Source organism: Dama dama, chromosome 22 (assembly GCF_033118175.1).
Source record: "Dama dama isolate Ldn47 chromosome 22, ASM3311817v1, whole genome shotgun sequence".
NCBI lineage: Eukaryota > Metazoa > Chordata > Mammalia > Artiodactyla > Cervidae > Dama > Dama dama.
In genome coordinates, this window is record NC_083702.1 from 56,243,999 (window position 1) to 56,266,011 (window position 22,013).

Here is a 22,013-nt window from a genome sequence, read left to right on the forward strand (position 1 = left end):
TCACCTCACAGTCCCCCATGAAAGCACACCCAGGCTTCATTACATTTGCCAAGATAGACTTGAGTAAATCCTACTGTAGATAAACAACCCGTAAAATTAACCATGGGTGAGCAGACAGTCTCTTAATGCACTCTTTAAAGGGCATGCTCTTTAAGAGGAGAAAGCAACTAGGGAATGGATTTGGAGATAATTTGTGTGTTGCAGGTGTGACCTGATAAGGCACTGAAAAGCTCAACTTTATGACTGTAGAAAGGCAGGATGCTCATCATTGTAGCCTACATAAGGAAAGACATTTATTAGAGCAAGATAAATAACTTATTATTCATTGGGAGTAAGAATAAATAGGTACAAAAATAGTAATTTGGTAAGATTTGCTGAGTACTTGTATGCATGATTCCTTTTAGTTGTTAAAGCCATCCTGTGTGATAGGTATTACTGGGCCTCTTTTACAAACAAGGAAATTAACCCCCAAAGAGTCTGACTAATTTATTGGTTTCCATAGCTAGGAGGCAGAGTAGTAGTCCTCAATGCCCAGGAGACATTTAGCAAAGTCTGGAGACATTTCTGGTTGTCACAACCGAGAGAAAACGGTAGAGACGAGGGATGCTGCCCAGCATACCATGCTCGCGACAACGCCTCACATCGAAGTATAGGCAGGGGTGTCAGCAGTGCTGAGGCTGGGAAACCCTCAACTGGAGGGCGTGGCTGGGAACCCAGGTTTTTTTTTTTTTTTTTGATTCCCAATTTAATGCTTATTTCTCTACAAGTTTCTAAAGATAATAGTGTAGTAGAACTGTCGTTGATCCTGTTTCTCCAGGCCGATGTGCCCCTGGTACGGCGGTAGCTGCAGCTGATATTATTTTGATTGTTGCCGACCAATCCCGAGATGATCCCTGGCAAGGACCCTTCTGCCCAGAGTCGCTTGTGCCAATAGAAGGAGACTGAATTTGGTTCAGAAGCAAAGGAAAGCTTTAATGTGATGAAGGAACAGAGAGGTGTGAGCTCGAGGTAGAGTACATGCTCTCCCTTACAGGCTGCTTTATTGGTTCTTCTTTTTTCTGAACTGCAGGGAATTCGGGATCTTAGTTCCCGGAACCTGTTCCCTCTGCAGTGAAAGCACAGAATTTTAATCACTGGTCCACAGGGAAGTGCCTTTTGGGCATCCTTGCCAGTGGGGAGTGGGCGGGGCTCTCGCGGGACAGGCGCAGGCGCGTGGCGACCGCGACGCCGGCGCAGCCCCTCTGCGCGCCGCCCGCCGCCGCCATCTTGGGTTGAAGGCTGCGCGCGCTGCTTCTGCGCACGGCCCTGGAGCCGAGGTGCTGGCTCAGCTGTTTGTTCTGGGAATACTGGTCTGGAGGCCGGAGGGCAAGGCCTCTACAGGCGTCACCCTGTGAGCGAGTGAAAAAGAGACTAACCACGAAGGAGAACAAAAGGTTAGACTGTTTTATTACCGGATTCCATTTTCCCCCTGAAACATTTGTACAGTCCAGGTCTTTATTTTCTTTACACGGGGCAGGTCAGGAGTTCATAGGGAACGGGCTCCAACAGTTGAGGCTCCTTTTCATTGACTCTCACGAAGCGTGCTTCTCAGGGTGGAGCAGGCTGGCGCGTCAGCTGAACTCAAGCCCCTTTCTCTTTGGCGTCCTTCTTTTTCTGATCGTTTTCCTTTGCACGTTTTAGGAAGCTAGCTCAGCTCTTAAGGGCGCTCAGTGTGCTCCGTAGGCACACTCATTCTCTTGGCAAGAATCTTGCCCTTGTTTGTGTATAGTGATGCCAGAGCATGCTGGCAAAACTCTCCTAGTTTTGCCATGGTAACGTTTGTGGGACGTTCCTTTTTGTACGTACCCAGTCCCTTAATATCTACGATATCACCTTTCTTGTAGATTTGCTTGTTTGTGGGCAAAGGAACAACTCCATGTTTTCTGAAAGTCCTGGAGAACACGTAGTGGGGGTCCTTCCTGTCTCCCTTTGTGTTGGTCATTTTGACAAATTACTGGAAGATGGCGGTTCCAGCCGATAGGGGCATATTCCATTTTTATTTCCCAGAAATTGTTAATGGGTTTTAGTGGTGACAGTGGGTCATTGTATCTATTCTGCTGGGTCCTTGGTTTTTTTTTTTTCAGTTAAAAATTTTTTTTTTCCATTTATTTTTATTAGTTGGAGGCTAATTAGTTTACAATATTGTAGTGGTTTTTGCCATACATTGACATGAATCAGCCATGGATTTGTATGTGTTCCCCATCCCGATCCCCCCTCCCGCCTCCCTGCCCATCCCATCCCTCTGGGTCTTCCCAGTGTACCAGCCCTGAGCACTTGTCTCATGCATCCAACCTGGGCTGGTGATCTGTTTCACCCTTGATAGTATACTTGTTTCAATGCTGTTCTCTCAGAGCATCCCACCCTCACCTTCTCCCACAGAGTCCCAAAGTCTGTTCTATACATCTGTGTCTCTTTTTCTGTTTTGCATATAGGGTTATCGTTACCATGTTTTTAAATTCCATATATGCGTTAGTATACTGTATTGGTGTTTATCTTTCTGGCTTACTTCACTCTGTATAATGGGCTCCAGTTTCATCCATCTCATTAGAACTGATTCAAATGAATTCTTTTTAATGGATGAGTAATATTCCATTGTGAATATGTACCATAGCTTCTTTATCCCTTTGTCTGTTGATGGGCATCTAGGTTGCTTCCATATCCTGGCAATTATAAACAGTGCTGCCATGAACATTGGGTTGCATGTGTCTCTTTCAGATCTGGTTTCCTCGGTGTGTATGCCCAGGAGTGGGATTGCTGGGTCATATGGCAGTTCTATTTCCAGTTTTGTTGTTTTGAGTCACACCCCTGGGTGTCACCTGAAGTGTGGCAGTAGCTAGTCTGCAGGTGGCAGAGGAAGAATCTCCTTATATGTAGCAAAGTTGAGGAGAAAAATGAACAGGGGATTTTTTAAAAAGGCTCTCTTATGGTTTACCCATGTAAATAATAATGCCCCATCACATGTATTTACAGCTTCATGATTTTCAAAGCACTTTTATATTCTTTTAACAAATTGAGGAGAAACTAGTGCCATGTTCTGTTATAGTTCTGAGCATACAGAGGAGACAAAATAAAAGTTTCTTGGCCTCTTGAAGCTTATGTATGAGGGGTGGGGAACACAGACCAGAGGAAACAGATATGTAATACATTGGAGAAAGATAAGCACCGTGGAACAGGATAAAGCAGTTTGTGCACTTGGGAGTGTGGGGGTCAGGGTGTGGCCATGTCACATAGTTGGGGAGAGGAGGTCCATGACTAAGTTGGGTACTTTTGCAGAGATGTGAAGAGGGGAAGAGAGTGAATCATGTAGATATCAGGGAGAGGAGGGTTCCAAGCAGAGAGAACAGCGGGTGCTCTGGGACTGGTTTGTGCTTGACAAGTTCAATGAATGGTAAGGAGGCTGGTATGGCTGGAGCTGAGTGAATGGTGGAGAAACAGGGAAGATGAAGTGTCAGAGATAGTAACTCAGAGACCTTGTAAGCCATTGAAGAAGGACTTTGGGTTTGACTCTGAGAATACAGAATGAAACAGGGCAAAGGCTAATAGAGTTTTGCCAAGAGAACACACTGGTCATAGCAAACACCCTCTTCCAACAACACAGGAGAAGACTGTACACATGGACATCACCAGATGGTCAATATCGAAATCAGATTGATTATATTCTTTGCAGCTGAAGATGGAGAAGCTCTATACAGTCAGCAAAAACAAGACCGGGAGCTGACTGTGGCTCAGATCATGAACTCCTTATTGCCAAATTCAGATTTAAATTGAAGAAAGGAGGGAAAACTACTAGACCATTCAGGTATGACCTAAATCAAATCCCTTATGATTATACAGTGGAAGTGAGAAATAGATTCAAGGGATTAGATCTGACAGACAGAGTGCCTGAAGAACTATGGACGGAGGTTTGTGACACTGTACAGGAGACAGGGATCAAGACCATCCCCAAGAAAAAGAAATGCAAAAGGCAAAATGGTTGTCTGAGGAGGCCTTACAAATAGCTGTGAAAAGAAGGAAGCTAAAGGCAGAGGAGAAAAGGAAAGATATACCCATCTGAATGCAGAATTCCAAAGAATAGCAAGGAGAGATAAGAAAGCCTTCCTCAGTGATCAGTGCAAAGAAATAGAGGAAAACAATAGAATGGGAAAGACTAGTGATCTCTTCAAGAAAATTAGAGATACCAGGGAACATTTCATGCAAAGATGTGCTCAATAAAGGACAGAAATGGTATGTACCTAACAGAAGCATTCTTTTTAATAGCTGAGTAACATTACATTGTGTATATGTACCACAGTTTTCCTATTCATTCATCTGCTGATGGTATGTACCTAACCTTAAGATATTAAGAAGAGGTGGCAAAAATACACAGAACTATACAAAAAAAAAATCTTCATCAACTGACAAAGAATTAATCTCAAAAATATACAAGCAGCTCCTGTAGCTCAATACCAGAAAAATAAGCAGCCCAATTAGCAAAAGGGCCAAAGAACTAAACAGACATTTCTCCAAAGAACACATATAAATGGCTAACAAACACATGAAAAGATGCTCAACATTATTCATTATCAGAGAAATGCAAATAAAAACCACATGAGGTACCATCTCACGCCAGTCAGAATGGCTGCTATCAAAAAGTCTACAAACAATAAATACTGGAGAGGGTGTGGAGAAAAAGGAACCCTCTTACACTGTTGGTGGGAATGTAAACTAGTACAGCCACTATGGAGAACAGTGTGGAGATTCCTTAAAAAGCTGGAAATAGAACTGCCATAGGACACAGCAATCCCACTGCTGGGCATACACACCGAGGAAACAAGAATTGAAAGAGACACGTGTACCCTAATGTTCATCACAGCACTGTTTAACAGTAGCTAGGGCATGGAAGCAACCTAGATGTCCATCAGCAGACAAGTGGATGGGAAAGCTGTGGTACATATATACAGTAGAATATTACTCAGCTATTAAAAAGAATGCATTTAAATCCATTCTAATGAGGTGGATCAAACTGGAGCCTATTATACAGAGTAAAGTAAGTCAGAAAGAAAAGCACCAATACAGTATATTAATGCATATATATGGAATTTAGAAAGATGGTGACAATGACCGTATATGAGAAACAGCAAAATAAACACAGATGTGAAGAACAGACTTTTGGACTCTGTGGGAGAAGGCGAGGGTAGGATGATTTGAGAGAATAGCATTGAAACATGTGTATTACCATATGTGAAATAGATCGGCAGTCCAGGTTCGATGCATGAGGCAGGGTGCTCAGGGCTGGTGCACTGGGATGACCCTGAGGAATGGGATGGAGAGGGAGGTGGGAGGAAGGGTCAGGATGGGGAACACATGTACATCCATGGCTAATTCTTGTGACTGTATGGCAAAAACCACCACAATATTGTAAAGTAATTAGCTTCCAATTAAAATTTAAAAAATAAACATATAAACCACCCAAAAGGAAAAAAAAAAAGATCTTCATTACCCAGATAATCATGATGGTATGATCACTTACCCAGAGCCAGACATCCTGGAGTGCAAAGTCAAGTGGACCTTAGGAAGCATCACTATGAACAAAGCTAGTGGAGGTGATGGAATTCCAGTTGAGCTATTTCAAATCCTAAAAGATGATGCTGTGAAAGTGCTGCACTCAATATACCAGCAAATGTGGAAAACTCAGCAGTGGACACAGTACTGGAAACGGTCAGTCTTCATTCCAATCCCAAAGAAAGGCAATGCCAAAGAATGCTCAAGCTATCGCACAGTTGCACTCATCTCACACACTAGTAAAGTAATGCTCAAAATTCTCCAAGCCAGGCTTCAACAGTACATGAACTGTGAACTTCCAGATGTTCAAGCTGGAGTTAGAAAAAGCAGAGGAACCAGAGATCAAATTGCCTACATCCGTTGGATCTTCGAAAAAGCAAGAGAGTTCCAGAAAAACATCTACTTATGCTTTATTGACTATGCCAACGCCTTTGACTGTGTGGATCACAACAAACTGTGGAAAATTCTTCAAGAGATGGGAATACCAGACCACCTGAACTGCCTCTTGAGAAACCTGTATGCAGGTCAGGAAGCAACAGTTAGAACTGGACATGGAAAATAGACTTATTCCAAATAGGGAAAGGAGTATGTCAAGGCTGTGCATTGTCCTCCTGCTTATTTAACTTATATGCAGAGTACATCATGAGAAATTCTGGGCTGGATGAAGCACAAGATGGAATCAAGATTGCTGGGAGAAATACCAATAACCTCAGATATGCAGATGACACCACCCTTATGTCAGAAAGTGAAGAAGAACTAAAGAGCCTGTTGATGAAAGTGAAAGAGGAGAGTGAAAAAGTTGGCTTAAAGCTCAACATTCAGAAAACTAAGATTATGGCATCTGGTCCCATCACTTCATGGCAAATAGATGGGGAAACAGTGGAAACAGTGACAGACTTTTATATTGGGGGCTTCAAAATCACTCCAAATGGTGACTGCAGCCATGAAAGTAAAAGATGCTTGCTCCTTGGAAGAAAAGTTATGACCAACCTAGACAGCATATTAAAAAACAGATGATTTAGCCAACAAAGGTCCGTCTAGTCAAGGCTGTGGTTTTTCCAGTAGTCATGTAATGGGTGTGAGAGTTGGACTATAAAGAAAGCTGAGCGCTGAAGAATTAATGGTTTTGAACTGTGGTGTTGAAGACTCTTTGAGAATCCCTTGGACTGCAGGGAGATCCAACCAGTCCATCCTAAAGGAGATCAGTCCTGGGTGTTCATTGGGAGGACTGATGCTGAAGCTGAAACTCCAGTACTTTGGCCACCTGATGCGAAGAGCTGACTCATTTGAAAAGACCCTGATGCTGGGAAAGATTGAAGGTGGGAGGAGATTGAAGGTGGGAGGAGAAGGGGATGACAGAGGATGAGATGGTTGGATGGCATCACCGACTCGATGGACATGAGTTTGAGTAGACTCTGGGAGTTGGTGATGGACAGGGGGGCCTGGTATGCTGCAGTCCATGGGGTCACAAAGAGTTGGGCACGACTGAGTGAACTAACGGATTGAGATGGGGGCCACTGAAGAATTCTGAGCAGAGAAGTGACATGATTAGATATAATTTTTTTTTTCCTTGGGAGATATAATTTTAAGAGACCAGTCTGACTACTGTGTTGAGGCTAATCTGAGGGGCCTAGAGTTTGAGGCCAGTTCCAGGGCTGTTGCAGTATTCCAGAAAAGAAACCATAGTGGTTGGCACCAGAGATGTAGCATTGGATGTGATGAAATCAGTCTGATTCTGGTTATCTATTGAAGGTTGAGCCACAATCTATTGAAGGATTTGCACCATAAATGGAGTATGAGAGAAAGAGAAAAGAGGTGACTCCAAGGATCTTGGACTGAGAAACTTCCACATTTGAAGTAGGGGAGGCTTATAGCTCAGTTGGTAAAGAATCTGCCTGCAGTGCAGGAGACCCAGGTTTGATTCCTGGGTTGGGAAGATCGCCAGGAGAAGGAAATGGAAAAATCACTGCAGTAGTCTTGCCTGGAGAATCCCATGGACAGAGGAGCCTAGCAGGCTACTCTCCATGGCATTGCAGGAGTCGGACACGACTTAGTGACTAAACCACCACCATAAGAGAAACAGGGTTGAGGTGAAAAATCAGGAGTGCTGGTTTTAACATATTAAGTGTAAGGTGCTTATTAGAAACCTGAGTGGAGGTATATAGTTATGTCGTATCAGATAACATATCCAATGTTATACCTCTCTTTAACCAAAGGCCAGTGTTTAATTAACATGCCCATGGCTATAGTGTGATGAAACTGGGATGACATCACACTCTATATGATTCTAAGACTGATGTCCTTCTACTGATGGAGAGTTCTAGATGTAAATCAGCATAAGGAAGCCTCTAATAACACCATTTCCTAAAATCTATCTTTAAACTGTGGTTCTTTATGATCTTCCCTAAAAAGCAAGGGATAGTCATATTTGGACAGAAGCACAGAGCACATTAAAGGAAATTGACCTCCTGGTGTGGGCCTGGGAATTATTATCAAAGCTATAAAAAGAGCAGGGCAAAGAAGCCCAAATAACTCAAATTCTGCTTACTTCCGATATCACTTATTTTAAAGAGCTTTCTTTTTCTTTATGCATCTATAGAATCAACAAAAAATGAAATCTCACTCTTTATACTTGTTTATTTTTGGCCAGTCACTTTCCCCCTGAGTTTTTAGTATAAAAAAGTTCAGACATACAGAATTATTGGGTAAGCATCTATATATTTACCTCCTGTGCTGTGCTGTGCTTAGTCATTCAGTCATATCCAACTCTTCCACCCTGTAGACTGTAGTCCACCAGGCTCCTCTGTCCATGGGATTCTCCAGGCAAAGAATACTGAAGTGAGTTGCCATGACCTCCTCCAAGGGATCTTCGCAATCAGGGATAGCTTCTACATTTAATATATTCCTATATTTACTTTTTCACATATCTGTCCATCCATCTCTCTCTGTAAACATCTATCCATCTTACTTTATTTTTTGATGAATTCCATGGTCAGTTGCAGCCTTTAGTATGCTTTACCCTTAACGACTTCAGCATGCCTATCATGAACCAAGTTCCATATTAAACCCTGTATTTTTTACACTTGTGTGCCATTTGGTTTTCAGTGGCTCTCTTGTAAACAACATGTAGTAGAATTTTGAACTTAGGTCTTACCTAAGAGTTCATCTTCGAAGGAGGAGCCTATGACCCCATCGCATTGACTGGGATTGTGGAATGTCAGTTCTTGCTTCTATCTTCTTATTTTATAATTTTCTTTGTGTATGCCTCCTTGACATTACCCTGTTTATGCTTGTACAGTCTTTCGTCATTTGTTCAAAATTTCTTTGGTCTTTTCCGTCTAGTAAATATGTTCTTTTTTTGCAACTAGTAGTTACCTTTGCATTAAAACAGATGCTGAGTCTGGGTTTCTTTATTTGTGTCAAGAATGAAACAGCTTCTGTTGCCTCCTCTCTCATAAAAGGAGATCCCTGAAGCTCCTTTGTCTTCCTCAGCTGCTGGACCATTTCAGAGTTTCTGCCCAGGAAGTCACAGACTCAGAGCATGTTAGGCTCTCATTTTGCAAGAGGGGAAAATTGAGACCCGGAGGGGAAAGAGACTTTCTCCTTCTGAAGACCCCCAAGTTCTGAATGGAAGAATCAGAGACCTGGATTGGACTTAGGACATTTACTCCACCTCTGCCTTTACCTCAGACAACACTCAAAACATTGAACAGCTCCAGACAGATGAGAAAAGACATTAGTTTTAGAAGATTAAAGAAAATGGATTTCTTAACTCATTGTAGAAGTTTAAAAGCCTTCCAGGAAATCCTTCCATTTCTATAATAAAAAATTTTAGACTACGTTCTATTAATCTTTATGTCCATAATGGAAAAACCTTTTGCTTAATAATATCTCTTCAAATATTTGAAGGCTATTCTTAAGTCTCCCCATAGTCTCCTTTTCTTGAGAATAAATAATCCAGATTCCTTTAAAATTTTCTCATAAATTCTTCTTCCCATTCTTTTATTAACCTTTATAACTTTCCATGAGCTTCCTTTAAATTTTCTATCTTGCTTCTAGGTTGTGAAGCCAGAAAAGGACAAGGTGCACTGATACTGTTTATGAAGTTCATACCAAACTGTGAGTTCCTTGAGGGTAAGGGTTATTTCTTATTGAACTTTTAACCTGTAGATTAGGGGGTTGGCAACCCTCTTTTTCCCTAAAAAGAGACAGATAGCAATAGTTTAGCCATTGCAGGCCAAGAGATTATGTCCTATCTTCTTTGAATAGCTGTTGTCTCTGAAATGCTAATACTGTTTTTTCATTTTGCATTGTAGAAATGTGAAAATCATTCTTAGCTCAAGGGCCATGCAAAAACAAGTAGTGGGTCAGATTTGACTTGTGGGCTCTGGTTGTTGAATCTTGCCCTGGATCCTAGCACAGTGCATGACACATAGTAGGCATTCAGTGAAGTTTATTGAATAAGAGAATACATGCGTCAGTGAAGATTATTTCACAATTGCTGTCTTTTATATTCTTATTTAGCATTTCTCTTACATTTCTGGCTCAGTGAACTTGCCCACTAAGACCTTGAGATCTTCCTCTGCCATTCACGCTCGTGGCCAATACTTCCACATGCTGTTTGTACTTGGGTAGTTTTGCTGTTTTTCCCTTAATCTGAGATGCAGTAGGAGCCCTCTGTTAACCTTCATTTGCTGGTGCCTTTGGGTCTCACCTTTAATTTAGTAAGGTCGTTTTGAACTTTTGTTTTTCCTGTGTTCAGCAGCTGCCCTAGTTGCAAATTACCTGTGAACTTAACAAGCAACTACAGGCAATTGACAAAACAAGAATCCCAGTCTCAGTTCAACCACTTCAGCTGAGGCCTCCAGCTCTATTTCCATTCGTATGGTTCCTACCTGCTCTAAAGGGTTGGGAAGCTTATTTCTACTTACTGTCCTGGAATAGATTGGAAGGAGTCAGACAGGCTCATAAGAAGGCTGGCACTAATGGCAAAAGGGAAAAGATGCTTCCTTTCTTGTCTCCTTAGTTTTTGGATCCATAGAGAACACAAGTCACAGCCTGAGGGAGCATGAAGTTCTGTATTGGTTAGGAGAATTTCCATTCTGAACTGAATTTGGATGAAGCAGTTATGAGCAGCACAAATCCAGTGTCTGGGGATGGAGCCATTTTACAGGATTCCTGGAGGCTGATCCCTGAGACAGAGTACATCACTCCTGCCATCATCTTTGTCCCACTCCTAGGTTCAGATGAATTGAGCCCTAGCTCCACAGATGTCTTTCTGATGGAATCTCCCAACTTACCTGCTATGACCTTGTGGGGTACCTGCTGTCTCTTTCAGCCAGGGTTCAGTGGAACCACCTCTAAGCTGCTAGGGGGTTAATAAGGAGCCATGCTTCTTCAGTGTTCTGTGTCCTCCCGTGGGACACAGAGGAGTTTTTAGATTAAGCCAGATGTGACCTCACGACTGATGGAACGCATAGACAGGCAGTGCTCCTTTTCCTCCAAGCTCCTGGCTGCTAAGTGGTTACAGCTTCCAATCAGAGGGAGCTGGGAAAAGCTCTGCTCCAGCTCTCTAGGGGTGATGTGTGTTGCCCGTGGACCATTTTCTCCAGTTTTCTTTTTCTCTCTCCTCCCTTCCTCTCTGTGTTGCTAAAATTGTTGCAATTGCTACCATTTAAAATGTCCAGAAAAGCTACATTTATTTACAGTGACTTCCTTAACCAGCTGGGAGAAGTTGCAAAATAGCTAACTCAGTGGTGGATCAATCTAACATTTCTTTCAAATGTCGATGTAAAGAAAATGATGACAATTTTAAGACTCTATTCGGTGAAAATGATCTACGAGAGATGGCGGATGGCTGAAGGTCACAAATCAGGCAGCTGCCTTTGGCTCAGTGATTCAGAAGAAGTGTGGAAGGCAATGGAAAGTGTGTTTCTGAGTTTTATGAGAGCCCAAGATTGGGAATTTATCAACATGCCTGGGATTTGCTGTAATGAGCCTCTTTACTCCTCTCATAAAACAAACCAGTGTCTGATTAGAGCTGGCTGGCCTTCCTTAGATACAGAAATTAATTCATTTTGATTTTAGGGGGAAAAGTATCACACTTGTCTGGCTTACCTGATAACAGCCTCATTTGCATGTGGGGATCATGCTTATTCCCCACTTGGTTAAAAGAATAATGTCAATGACGTTGAATTTGCATATTCTCCATCATTAGTATTTGGAGAGTTTCTTTCAAGGTGTTTTACATTCTGGGTATACATTCTCTTTTGCTATTTTTGTTAGATCTGTCATGCTTGGGCAGCAAAACCACTTCAAAATCTCAGTGGCTTAAAACAGTGAGGGTTAATTTCATTCTCGTGCTGTGTTGCTACGTGTCAGTCTTGTCCAGCATGAGCTGTGCTCCATGATGTTTTCTTTCAGGGTCCCCCCACTGTTGAGAGCATAGGTTCACAGACTTTTTCTGTAAAGGGCCAGATGGTAAATATTTTCAGTTTTGCAGGCCATATGGTCTCTGTGGCAGCTACTCAACTCTGCTGTGCAGCAAGCAAGCAGCCATAGACTGTGTGTAAAAGAATGGGCATGACTGTGTCCCAATAAAGCTTTATTTATAAAAACTGGCTGTGGGCTGGATTTGGGCTGTGGGCTATAGTTTGTCCACCCTATGGTGGAAAAGAGAAGGAAAGGTGGTAAACCTTGCACCAATTCTTCAAGGCATAACTTTCACTCACACTTGATTGGCTACAGCAAACCACCTGGCCACATCTAAATTCATGGAGGAACAGAAAGTGTAGTCCTTATCCTTATCCGGAAAGAGAATGGGAAATATTGATGAATAGCACCAGTGATCACGAACCCCTTCTCTATTCTTTTTTAGAGAAACCAGTGTTTCCTCAAGCTCTCAACAGCTTCAAAAAGCATCCTTTAAATGCAGTCCAACTCAGTTGCTTTGGTGAAGTTAAACAAATTTAGTAGATGATTAAGATCTGATTTTCAGGAGTCATCCTAAGAATTAAGTATGTGACTTTTTTTTCATTAAGCCCATCAAGGTTCTGTTTGGGTTCCTGCAGCTATCTGAAATGAGATTAATTTCATCCATCCAACTCATTGTCAGATGTTTAGACTTCTGGAATCCAGACCAGTGATCATATCCTCAGGTCCTTGGCTTTTCTTTCTTTTCTTTTTCTTTTTAGCCATGCAAGTCCAGGGCTCTCACCTTTCACTGGGACAGAACTGGGCTTGGGTACCATCTCTTTGCATCCCTGAGAGAGACCAGAAATCCCATATAGGGGGGTCTCCAGAGCCTTTCCTGTATTTTAGCATTCATGTCCTTGTCTCTAAGTTTTGCAGATCAGAAAAGCAGGTGTCACTTCATCCAGGAGAGGGCACTGTTGGCAAAGTCTAGAAGGCACAATTCCTTCTGGTGGAGGCACAAATTAAGGATTAATGAAATCCATATTCAGACGCTGAAACTATAGCACCTATCATAAAACATAAACCAAAACACCACACTAGGAATGTACTCTATAAAAAGGTAAGAAATGCAATTTATTAACAACTTGTACATTCCAGAAGGTACAAACTGCCTTGTTAAATCAACCAAACATTTTTAGTGGCTGTTCCTCTTCTTTTCTTACAATACAGACTCAGTCTCTTTGAACCAAAGCCTGCTCTGGTGTTAGCTGCTAGGAGGAGGTCCTTGGGATCTTGGAGGTCAAGGCTGAGAGAGAAGGGATGTTTAGGTCCTGTTGCAGAAAGAATAATTTGCCTCTGTTCACTTCACAGGAAAGTGAATAACATTTCCAAGAAACTTAATGCAAAATGTGGGAAGCAAATATAACTAAATACAATAGTTCCATAATGCTGAAACGCAAAATCCTGATATTTCATAATAGGGGGACATTTTGAAAAGACAACTTGGTGATTATAAACTTTTTTGTTCCACATGCTCAGTTCATTTGTACCTAAGCCTCTATTTCTGTGCTATGTTCTTAATAGAACCATCTAGGTCTTTTTTTTTTTTTTTTCCTGCAAATTTCTACTAAGCTGTTAAATTTCTTTTTGATTATGGCTGTGACCGTCAGGTTACTAAGTCCTCTCTGCCTCCATCTTCTTGTAGGTAAAATAGGTGTGATAATAGTGTCTACTTCAGGAGATGTCATGATATTCTGATTATCTTGTGTTCTTTTGTTGTCTCTTCTCACAAGTTTGCAAATTGTTTTAACCTCCTCTGTACTTTTTTCCCATATTGCTGCCATGTAACTTTCTCTGGAATCAATTTACTCTCAGGCAGTTTAGTATCAACCATAAGATATTAAAGGCAACTCTCTGGTTCTCTGAGCATGGGGGGATTCATGTGCCTTTACCAACTAATCTTTTTGTGATCATACAGAGCATCCAATATATTCTTTATATCCTATTAAACCTCTCCATAACGTTTTTCCTGGAATGGTATCCTTTGCAATTTCATCCTCTTTATCTGGTTAAATCCCTGGATTAGGTTAGGTAAAAAAGGATACTGATAATATTCATAATGTTAATAGCAGCTCACATCAATTGGCTACTCTCCATGTTCCAGGCACTATGCTAAACATGCTAGGTGCCCTGCATCATTCAATGATCATCAAACTCTTATTATGCAATATCACCACTTTGCAGATGAGGAAACTGAGGGTTAAGGAAGCAAGCAACTTTGTGCAAGTCATACAACTGGAAAGTAGAGCCGAGGACCTATTCACAGTATACTGACGTCAGTCTTGTGCTGGATTATTCTAACGTGTGTTTCCCCAGGGAGAGGGAATATCAATTCAGTTCAGTCGCCCAGTCTTGTTGGACTCTTTGGGACCCCATGGACTGCAGCAAGCCCGGCCTCCCTGTCCATCACCAACTCCCAGAGTTTACCCAAACTTGTGTCCATTGAGTTGGTGATGCCATCCAACCATCTCATCCTCTGTCGTCCCCTTCTCCTCTCACCTTTAATCTTTCCCAGCATCAGGGTCTTTTCTAATGAGTCAGTTCTTCACATCAGGTGGCCAGAGGATTGGAGTTTCAGCTTCAACATCAGTCCTTCCAGTGAACACCCAGGACTGATCTCCTTTAGGATGGACTGGTTGGATCTCCTTGCAGTCCAAGGACTGCAAGACTGTCAAGGACAGTCCAAGACTCTCAAGAGTCTTCTCCAACACGACAGTTCAAAAGCATCAATTCTTTGGCACTCAGCTTTCTTTATAGTCCAACTCTCACATCCATACATGACCACTGGAAAAACCATAGCCTTGACTAGATGGACCTTTGTTGGCAAAGTAATGTCTCTATTTTTTTAATATGCTGTCTAGGTTGGCCATAACTTTCCTTCCAAGGAGTAAGCATCTTTTAATTTCATGGCTGCAGTCATGATCTGCAGTGGTTTTGGAGCCTCCCCAAATAAAGTCAGCCACTGTTTCCACTGTTTCCCCGTCTATTTGCCATGAAGTGGTGGGACCAGATGCCATGATCTTAGTTTTCTGAATGATGAGCTTTAAGCCAACTTTTTCACTCTCCTCTTTCACTTTCATCAAGAGGCTCTATAGTTTTTCTTCATTTTCTGCTGTGTCATCTGCATATCTGAGGTTATTGATATTTCTCCCGTCAATCTTGATTCCAGCTTGTGCTTCAGCCAGCCCAGGGTTTCTCATGATGTACTCTGCACATAAATTAAATAAGCAGGGTGACAATATACAGCCTGGACATACTCCTTTTCCTAATACAAACAGACAAAGGTCACACCATATATAAAAACAAAACTCTCACCCACCATCTGCAGCAACTAGCCCAGGAAACTAATCCATTATCAACCATAAGGAAGGAAGAAGTAAGAAGTGAAGTTGCTTAGTTGAGTTTGACTCTTTATCAACCATAACCAGCCCAGGAAACCAGCCTGCTATCAGTCAGATTTGTAGGAAGTCAGATCACTATCTCTAGCAAGTGGTCCAGGAAGCCAAATAATAGCCTTCAGAACAATTGGCCCCAGATGGCCTAGCTTAATAACTAACAGCTTCCCTAGTTTTTGTCACCATTTCAAACTTAGGACTAATTTGCATGCATGTGTGCTCAATCATTTCTGACTCTTTGTGACCCTCTGGACTATAGTCTGCCAGGCTCCTCTGTCCTTGTAATTTCCCAGGCAAGAATACTGGAAGGGGTTGCCATTTTGTTCTCCAGGGATCTTCCCAACCTAGGGATTGAACCCATGTCTCCTGAGTCTCCTGCATTGTCAGGCGGATTCACTGAGTCACCTGGGAAGCCCTAGTTAGTGAAAGCCCAATATACACTGTGATCAATCACATGACATGTTCCTTTTCTGGTTATCCTGCCTATAGCTTCCCCATGCCAACAACTTCCAATCAGGGCATGCCTGAAGCTTTCTCTTTTTCAAATGTAAAGCTTTCCCATGCTTCCGCCTGCCTTTGGCCAAATGTAAGTGATAGAGGTTGACTCCCTTTTTATAGCAAGCTCTGAATAAACAGGTTTGCTTGCTCTCATTTGATTGGTCTTCATTTATTTCCACACTGGTCACCATGTATTTTTTTCTGGGTTATGCTAATTCTCTTTCATTTTCCACACCAATCTGCTTTCCATACTGATTTAAATAGGTTCATGGTTTTTTTTTTTGCAGTTGACATTGCAACTGCAGAGAATTCTCAGATTCTCTGAAACTGCTCATTGTGCAGACTTAAAGTGCTGTGACTTCATCAATTGATCAATGGTATTTCGATCGCTTTAGCTATTTCTGTTGCAGTTTGCTGCTGAAGTGACCAGTCCTCCAGGTCTCTCCAGCGCCCTTCAATCATTGCATAATGTCTTCATCTTTGCTGCTGGAGGAGGATTTTTAGATGACTGACAGGCATTTTTGAAAAAGAAAACAACTTTAGTCCTTAGCATTCCAGGTCTCTCCCACTTCTCAGAAACCTTCTTCCTCAGTGTCCTCCTCCCTCTGTCAGAAGCTGGCCCAGTGATTAGAGGCAGCTCAGTTGCTGCTCATGCTGGGACTTGTCTTTCCTACTAGTTCATGTGTCTTCTAATACCGCTAGATGAGAAATGAGATTGGTGTACGTCTAGGCTGGTAACCTTTCAGCTAGAAAGTGTGGATTTAGTCCCAGGTCGTCTTACACGTCAGGGTACCCACTCTGCATTCTGGGTTTTACTGCTTCCATAGTATGGGCCATTGCATGAATACTTGCTTTGTGTCAGGAATTGTGTTAGGGACTAAGGAAAGAAAGATGTGTCAGACTCTGGTCCCCAGGTAGAGAGATGCTAGAGACAATAGGAGGTGGGAGACGACGCAGGGTCTTACATTCCAAGTGTGGGATTAGCTACACCTGTGTTGGCACCGACAACAGTGCGTCTTGGGCAGTCCTAGAACTTGTCCTAGTGCAGTGCAATTAAAGGCACAGTGCCATTTATCCCACTGCACTGTGATTCCTTGAGGACAGGGACTGATTATGGCACAGCTGCTGTGTTTTCAGCATCTGAGCTGGTACCTGGTTCCTTGTAGGCAAGTTAAGAGTGTGAGCTATTTGGTCAAAGAGAAGCAAGTTTGAGTCCCAGATCTCCTACATAGTAATTATGGGAATTCGGGCATGTTCCTAAGCCTTTCTAAGGTCCTGTGTTTTTATCCGCAAAATGGGGATAATAATAATGGCAGCAGTTCTTTCTACTTCATAGATTATTTCCACATCATTGGCACGTATGAAACACTCAATAAATATCTTCTGCTACAAGTATGAATTCAGTGGCCTTAAAAGTCCCAGTAATATGATGATACATACTCCAGAGTGGACAGAAAGGTAGGATTGCTGAAGCACATCGTGAAAGTTGGGAGTTTTTCTGGTGTGGAAGCCAAGTGGTTCCTTTCCAATGTTACGTGGCATTAGAGCCAGTGATAACATTACATGATACTTCTCAGCAGCACACAGTAAAATAAAACATCCCATTAATAATGGGGGCATGAAGAACATGAATTCGAGACTTAAAGACTGAAACACTTGAGAATTTCTACTCCACATTGCAAATGTTGGTAATTACTTTCTACAGATGCATGGCAGAATCCTGACTTATTTACTGGTGCTTCAGAAAAAGGTCTTGGTCATGGGGAGAGTTGAATAGGGGTCGTTGATTAGATTCTAAGGAGGAAAAGAACTTTGCTAAATACATTTCATGGGGGAGAAAATTAGGAGAGGCTTAAGCTTTAAATACTTCCATTTCTCATATCAGTGCTGTGAATCTTAATTTCCCTGAATGAGGACAATACCTTGTGAGAACTAAAGGAGATAACAAATGTGAAAGCACCAATACAATGTCCAATATCTCTTGAATACTAGAAATAGTTGAAAACTATTTTGCTTTTTTATTCTCCTTCTGATAGAAAAAGTAACATCTGGAAAATGTACAGCATACCAGAATAGTTATCCCAAGCTGGGAAATAACACATAAAAGTGATCGTTTTATTCAGGAATAGTGTGGCTGAGTTTGCTGATTCTCCTTTAAAATCTATTTTCCTTTTCTCCTGCTGTAACAGAATCACTCCGGTGATAGACGGGCCCATGGCTGCTTAAAATAATGACTTCGTGTTTCGGCCTCTTTTGTAAGGGGTGTGACCAAGGAAGATGGCTGGTGAGAGGAAGCAGGGTGTGCCATCTACCCTATGTTTTCTTAAAGAGAGATTGTGTGTTCTTTCCTTTCCTTCCTCTTCTGCTTGCTGGAATGTTGACGTTGATGGCTGTATTTGTATGGAACAGTTATCTGGGTTCTGAGGTATGGGCCTCATTGAAAGATGAAGGAGACTGGATCCTTTATGATCATGGAGCTACCAGCTCAGTGCTGGACTGCTGATGCTTATCGGAAAAAGAACACACTTCTCTTTTTTTGGCCGTGAATGGTGGCTTCCCTGGTGGCTCATGTGGTAAAGAATTTGCCTGCAATGAAGGAGACCCAGGTTTCATCCCTGGGTCAGGAAGATCCTCTAGAGAAGGGAATGGCTACCCATCCCACTCTTTTTGCCTGGAGAATACCATGGACAGAGACTTTGGCAGGCTACAGTCCATGGGGTCGCAAACAGTTGGACACAAGTGAGCAACTATCACTTTCACTTGAGGCATGTGGGATCTTAGTTCCCCAACCAGGGACTGAACCCATGCACCCTGCAGTGGAAGCATGGATGCTTTAAAAACTTTTCATTCGTTTATCTTGGCTGCACTGGGTCTTTGCTGTTGCTCATGGGCTTTCTCTAGTTGCAGCAAGTGAAGGCTACTCTTCATTGTGATGCACAGGCTTCTCATTGCAGTGGCTTCTCTTGTTGTGGAGCACAGGCTGTAGGATGCACGGGCTCAGTAGTTGTGGTACATGGGCTTAGTTGTCTGGAGGCATGTGGGATTGTCCCAGACCAGGGAACGAACCTGTTCCCTGCACTGGCAGGCAGATTCTTAACCACTGGACCTCTAGGGAAGTTCTAAATTTCAGTCTTTTTAAAGCCACTGTTGTTGGGGCTTTTGGTCACTTGCATCACAAGCTAAGCCTAGTAATTATTTCATCATTGATAATAGTCTTTGAAAGGACATAGCTTTAAAAAGGGACCTGAATATTTTAGGAGACAAAGTCAAGGCCCAAAGGGAATATGAATGCCTCACAAGAACTTATTTTAAAAATGCCATCCCGTCAAAATAAGGAAGCAAAACAACCAAGCCTATTGGTTTCCAATACAAAGCTGGCCAAGTTAAAGCCTTGATTTCACATTTTCACCAATGAAGAAGACATAGACAGTGTTAGCGTGCACAGGTTACTAATTTCTAAACTTCTGCATCATTCTGGACCATGGCAGTCTTGAATTGCTAAGAATCCTGATGAGAGTAATCATACTATAATAAGACCTCTCTTTAGACTAGATTTTGGGATCATTTGCAGTAGTGCAAGAATCATGCATATGTATATTTGATGTTTGTACTAAAACATGCATTTTAAAAATTAAGACTACTCACAGCATAATCCTATCACTTTGCATTTGCATCTTATTACTGAGAATTTAGTAATTATTAATGATTTGATAAGATTCAAAGTAAGTTGGTGTTAAAAACTCTCCCCTCCCCCAACATATAAACTCCCTCTCCTGTTTATATGCTGTCCACAGTGCATTGCTGGCTCATCTCTTAGGGAATGAGAGTGTAGTGCCATTTTCACTGTAGTGCTAGGTATCAGGAGGTATTAGTCTGGAGGCTGACGTCAGTTGAAGTTACTTTGTCACGTGAGTCTTCCCTTTATGTGTAGCTCTTAGCTAATCTTTGGCTTAAACATCTCTTTAAAAAATTTCATTTTTTATTAAAAATTTAAAAATTAAGGTATTTTGGCATGTAATATCGTATTAGATTTAGGTATACAGCATAATGACTTGATATTTGTATCTCTCATGAAAGGATTGCCAGAGTAAGTCTAGTTAACATTCATCACCATACATAGTTACAGTTTTTTTTCTTATGATGAGAACTTTGAAGATTTACATGATTAGCAGCTCTAATATATGCAGTATACCATTATTAACTACAATAACCATGCTGTATATTATATCCACATGACATTTATTTTGTAACTGAGGTCTATGAACTTTTGACCCCATTAAACTCACCCCTCAGCCCCTGCCTGTGCCAACTACTGATCTGTTCCCTGTATCTATGAGCTCAGTTATTTTAAGACTCCACATATAACATAATGTAGTGAATGGTCTCTGTTTGTTTTCAAGGCAAACCATTCAATATCTTGGTAATCCAAGTCTATGCCCCGACCAGTAATGCTGAAGAAGCTGAAGTTGAACGGTTCTATGAAGACCTACAAGACCTTCTAGAACTAACACCCAAAAAGATGTCCTTTTCATTATAGGGGACTGGAATGCAGAAGTAGGAAGTCAAGAAACACCTGGAGTAACAGGCAAATCTGGCCTTGGCGTACAGAATGAAGCAGGGCAAAGGCTAATAGAGTTTTGCCAAGAGGACACACTAGTCATAGCAAACACCCTCTTTGATCAACACAAGAGAAGACTCTACACATGGACATCACCAGATGGTCAACACTGAAATCAGATTGATTATATTCTCTGCAGCCAAAGATGGAAAAGTTCTATGCAGTCAGCAAAAACAAGACCGGGAGCTGACTCTGGCTCAGATCATGAACTCCTTATTGCCAAATTCAGATTTAAATTGAAGAAAGTGGAGAAAACCACTAGACCATTCAGGTATGACCTAAATCAAATCCCTAGTGATTATACAGTGGAATGAGAAAGATTTAAGGGACTAGATCTGATAGACAGAGTGCCTGATGAACTATGGATGGAGGTTGGTGACATTGTACAGGAGACAGGGATCAAGACCATCCCCAAGAAAAAGAAATGCAAAAAAGCAAAGTGGCTGTCTGAGGAGGCCTTACAAATAGTTGTGAAAAGAAGAGAAGCAAAAAGCAAAGGAGAAAAGGAAAGATATATCCATTTGAGTACAGAGTTCCAAAGAATAGCAAGGAGAGATAAGAAAGCCTTCTTCAGAGATCAGTGCAAAGAAATAGAGGAAAACAATAGAATGGGAAAGACTAGTGATCTCTTCAAGAAAATTAGAGATACCAAGGGAACATTTCATTCAAGGATGGGCTCAATAAAGGACAGAAATGGTATGGACCTAACAGAAGCAGAAGAGATTAAGAAGAGGTGGCAGGAATACATAGAAGAACTGTACAAAAAAGATCTTCATGACCCAGATAATCACGATGCTGTGATCACTGACCTAGAGCCAGACATCCTGGAATGTGAAGTCAAGTGGACCTTAGGAAGCATCACTATGAACAAAGCTAGTAGAGGTGATGGAATTCCAGTTGAGCTATTTCAAATCCTGAAAGATGATGCTGTGAAAGTGCTTCACTCAATGTGCCAGCAAGTTTGGAAAACTCAGCAGTGGCCACAGGACTGGAAAAGGTCAGTTTTCATTCCCATCACAAAGAAAGGCAATCCCAAAGAATGCTCATACTGCCGCACAATTGCACTCATCTCGCACGCTAGTAAAGTAAAGCTTAAAATTCTCCAAGCCAGGCTTCAGCAATACGTGAACCATGAACTTCCAGATGTTCAAGCTGGTTTTAGAAACGGCAGAGGAATCAGAGATCAAATTGCCAACATCCGCTGGATCATTGAAAAAAGCAAGAGAGCTCCAGAAAAACATCTATTTCTGCCTTATTGACTATGCCAAAGCCTTTGACTGTGTGGATCACAACAAACTGTGGAATATTCTTCAAGAGATGGGAATACCAGACCACCTGAACTGCCTCTTGAGAAACCTGTATTCAGGTCAGGAAGCAACAGTTAGAACTGGACATGGAAAAACAGACTTGTTCCAAATTGGGAAAAGAGTATGTCAAGGCTGTATATT